The following is a 4,497-nucleotide window of genomic DNA, read 5'->3' on the forward strand; positions in this document are numbered from 1 at the left end:
CCAGCGCGGAGCTAAGTGCTGCCACTAGGCGTGGGAGGAAGCCCCAGGGCCTGAGGCCAGCGCTCCTGAGACTCCGGGGCGTGTACAACCGCAACTCATTATTACGTGAGAGTGTCACGGGCGGCGAGCTTCACAGGCACCGGGCCTTCTTCACAGGTACCAGCCTTGCTTCATATCACCAGACGAGGGCCCGCCTTGAGCCACCCTCGACCTCCTTTGAGCCGACCGGTCACCAAGACGACACAAAAGAGGGAAAGGGGATGCCAACGGTTCCCTCGGAGACCACGGGTCCTCTGCCGAGGGAAGGGTTGTTGAAGCCACCCCGGCAGAGGGCCTACCTCCGGGTGTCCCCTGATTTCGCGTGCCTTGGGGAGGAGCCTTCCTCCTGGCTCCCTCCCGGCGGCCCCCAGTGTGTCTCCCTTGTTGGAACGGGTGCCTCCGTGCCAGGGTCGTCGATCGACGCTGCAACCTGATTCATCTGCAGCCCATGGTTAGCATAAGCCTATTCCTGAGAGATTAGCGGTACCCTATAGTTGTCGTTGTCGGAGCGATCATTGTGGTTCTCCGTTGGTTCTTGGAAGGCTTCGACTCCTAGCGCCCCCTCTCCCCAATTTTCTCCAATGAACGAGCCAGGGTCGTCATCTGGTGCGTACCCTTGGTCCATCATGCGGGGCACGTAGGCTTCCGGGGCCGTCACTCCAAACAACTCGTCGTGGTGCCCCATGCTCCATGTTGCTCGGCCCATGGTGGCGCCCTGGGGATGACAACACGGCATCCGACTGGGACCATGGGGGCGATGCTTGCGCCCGCGCCCGCCGCGGGTGGCATGGGGGAGTCGAAGCTCCCTACACTGCTGGCCGTGCTGATGTTGATGAAGCCCCCGGGCGTAGTTGATGGCACGCGGATGTGGTGAGGTTCAACGCGCGACCCTGCAGTGGCCTGGTGAGGAAGTCGATAGCAGAAGGGTGGTGCTCCCGACGCCGCTGCATCCAGCAGCTCGGCAACATGCTCCAGCAGTGTGTCCCAACCGCTTTCCATCAGCCTACACCGCAGCAGCTCCCTTGCCATGGTGAGCGCTGCCTGCATGTTTGCTTGCTCCCGCCGTGAGTGCGGCGCCGTTGCTGCGGCATGGCTCGCCGCTCTTGCAGCGGCCCGTACCTGCCGTGGGGGTGAGGGTGGACGACGCCTGGCCGTGCTGCCCGTGCCTAGCGGAGTTTGGCGGCGCCCGTGCCGCCTGGAGTGCGGGGTCGAGATCTTCATGGGCAGGCGACGCTGCCTGGGCTGGCCGGGCTGCCCAGCGGTTGGAGCCGGCCCTTGAGTCGCCAGTCATCGTGGCTGAGGAGCGTCGACGAGCTGGCCGGTGGAGGAGGAGCTCCGGCGCACCCCTACCTGGCGCGCCAAATGTCGGATGTGGGTTTCTGGCAAACCCTTAAGGTTCGAACACTGGGGTACGCGTGAAGTATTTTCTTCCCACCAATCTATGCCCTAGCTCGCTAAGATCTCGCGAACGAACTCGACGAACTCACAACGCGGAAAGACACGAGGTTTATACTGGTTCGGGCCACCGTTGTGGTGTAATACCCTACTCCAGTGTGATGGTGGTGGATTGCCTCTAGGGCTGATGATGAACAGTACAAGGGAAGAACAGCCTCCTGAGGTTGAGGTGTTCTTGTGAGTAGGCTCTCGATCGGGTTGGATCAAGCTAATATGAGATGCCTCTACTATGGTGGCTAGCTCTACTTATATAGGCCCTGGTCCTGTTCCCAAATATCGAGCATGCCTCTACTATGGTGGCTAGCTCTACTTATATAGGCCCTGGTCTTGTTCCCAAATATCGAGCGGGAAGGGAGCCAACAACGGCGGGCAAATTTGAAGGGGGACAGCTAGTACAAGCTATCCTAACAAAAGTGGTCTTCACCTGCGAAAAGCTCTGGTGGTGACGCCGTCTTGGGCTCCACGATGACCTCCATCTTGTCGTCCTCTTGGTCTTGGTCTCGTTGCACCAATATAGCAACCTTTGCCTGATGCCTCGGTACTCTTCGTCTGCGCTAGCCTCCTTAGCACCAAAGAGGAAATAAGGGCGTTGTGCGCGCTGGCGCACGCCTGGTGTCGTGCGTCATGGCTCACGTCACGAGGGCCTAGTGAGGTTTGCCCCGCCTTGATATCTCCGCTCCTCGTGTGCCTGCCTGGCTAGGCCACTCCAAAGGAGGCCTTGCGTCGTCCGCCTCGCGAGGCTTGGGCCCTCGCAAGGGTCTTGGATGCCTTGTTGATGAAGATAGGTCGTACGGCCTGCTGGCTTAGCCACGCCGTGGGCCGCAGGCAGGCAAGTATGGGGACCCCCGTTCCCAGGACGCCGACACTCCTCTCAATTTTTGTAGGTCAAATGGGCTTATATACCAGAAAATGGACACCGGAGGTTGACCAAGGGGCCCACTACCCACTAGGGCGCGCCAGGGGGTAGGCGCACCCTGGTGCCTAGTGGGCTCCTGGGTGCCCCCTTTGGTATCTCTTTTTCTAGTATTTTTTGTATATTCCAAAATAAATCTCTGTAAAATTTCAGCTCATTTGAAGATGTGCAGAATAGGTATCTCTGACATGGCTTTTTCAGGTCCAGAATTCCAGCTGCCGGCAATTTCCCTCTTTGTGTAAACCTTGCATATTATGAGAGAAAAGGAATTAGAACTACTCCACAAAGTGTAATATTGATGAAAAACACTACAAATAATAGTAGGAAAACATGATGCAAATGGACGTATCAGCGGGCATGGAATACGCTCGCGACAACTATATTTCGGCAAGCCACACAAAAAAATCCAAAATTAAAAAACATTTCCAGTTTCAGGTGTTGTAAGGTGCCCGCCACACATGTCCTAAATAAGTTAATTCTTGAGAAATCATAGCAAACCGAACCAAAATAGTTTCAAATTTGACCACGGGGCTACCAATGGTATGTGCTGATCATGGAAAAAGTTTGAAGTTGAATTGATGTATAAAATTTGACTTCAGTTAGGTAGGCGGCAGTTTCCGTTCAAAACACTTACACTTCACAAGATAGTGCTCGGTTTGTACACTAAGTGTATCAAGTTTTTGCCATAGCACTATGAAATTCTAACTGCACCCACCAGGGGTCCTATGTGGACACCATGCCAATTTTCATAAATTTCAAAGCAAGTTTTCTCACTCAAAGTTTTATTTTTGACTTTCTAGTGTGGTCGGGAAAGCAACTAATGCGTTGAAAATAGCAAACAAACTCAAAAGGTGGAAAAATTGAAGCATGGGGCTTCCAATAGTTTGTATTAATCATGGAAAATTTTGAAGTTGAAATGGTTTTAAAAAGTGGATTAATGTGTGGAAGACGACGGTTTTCCCTTCAAAATGAGATACTGCTCCGGAGGGTTTTAGCTTTACACAAAGTGCATAAATTTTGTAGTAACGCTTTGAAATTTTTACCACGCACTACAGGGGTCAAATGAAGACTCAATGCCAAATTTTATCATTGTACGAAATCGCTTGCGAGCTATTTCCTACCAAATAACAGTTCTGGCCTTTTTAGTGCCTGAAAAAATAGGTTCATTATTAGAAAAAAAATACCAAATCAACTTCAAAAGTGTCCACAATTGAACATGAAGGTTCCAATAGCGTGCATTAATCATGGGAAAAGTTTGGATTTAAAATCATGTACAAAAATTTAATTCTATACTAACAAAAATTGGAAACAATTATTGTGGCGGGCACTTCAAACACCCTACCATTCCTATAATACTTTGTTGTGGTGGCCCCCTTCCTACGCCCACCACTGCTCTCTCGGCACACATACCCCCTTACACCCGCCCGACCCGGCCTTACATTCATTTTAATTTCTTGCCAGTTCCTCTCCTCTCCCCCTTTGCACGCGCCAAAATCCCGCTGTCGTCCGTCCGATCTATTGAAGACTCCTTCCATGTCGTCTGCCGCTGCAACCGCCACCAGATCCACCTTCCACGCCATCTGTTGCCTCAACTGCTGGAGCCGCTGTCCCTTGGTACTTGCGTCCGCCGTCGCGCCCGCCGCTAGAGCCGCCGCCCACGGTATACTAGCACCCTATCGTCTGTCGTTGCCTCTAGATACTTTATAGATTGGCTTTAGGTAGGGTTAGGGTTTGCCTCTAGATACTTCCTAGTTTAATTTAGGCTTGAGATAGGGTTACGGTTTGCCTCTTGAACTTCCTAGTTTAATTTAGCATGTGGCAATTTTGTTTCATTTTTATTGTATTGGAATAGAAAGTGGTAATGTTAGAGGAACATTGTCTCTACATACTTTAGTCTGCCATTTTGTACATGTTCTATTCTATTTTATTTGCAGGGATTCAATAATGAGTGCCAATGTTTTGGCAAAACGTTGATTCATTTTCATTTCGCCAAATTTCTGGCACTCAATATGTTCACTTTTTAAACAAAGGTTGTGCCGAATTTCATTCCACTCCTCTCTCTCTCTCTCTCTCTCTCTCTCTCTCTCTCT

This window comes from Triticum dicoccoides, chromosome 3A (genome assembly GCF_002162155.2).
Source record: "Triticum dicoccoides isolate Atlit2015 ecotype Zavitan chromosome 3A, WEW_v2.0, whole genome shotgun sequence".
Taxonomy (NCBI): domain Eukaryota; kingdom Viridiplantae; phylum Streptophyta; class Magnoliopsida; order Poales; family Poaceae; genus Triticum; species Triticum dicoccoides.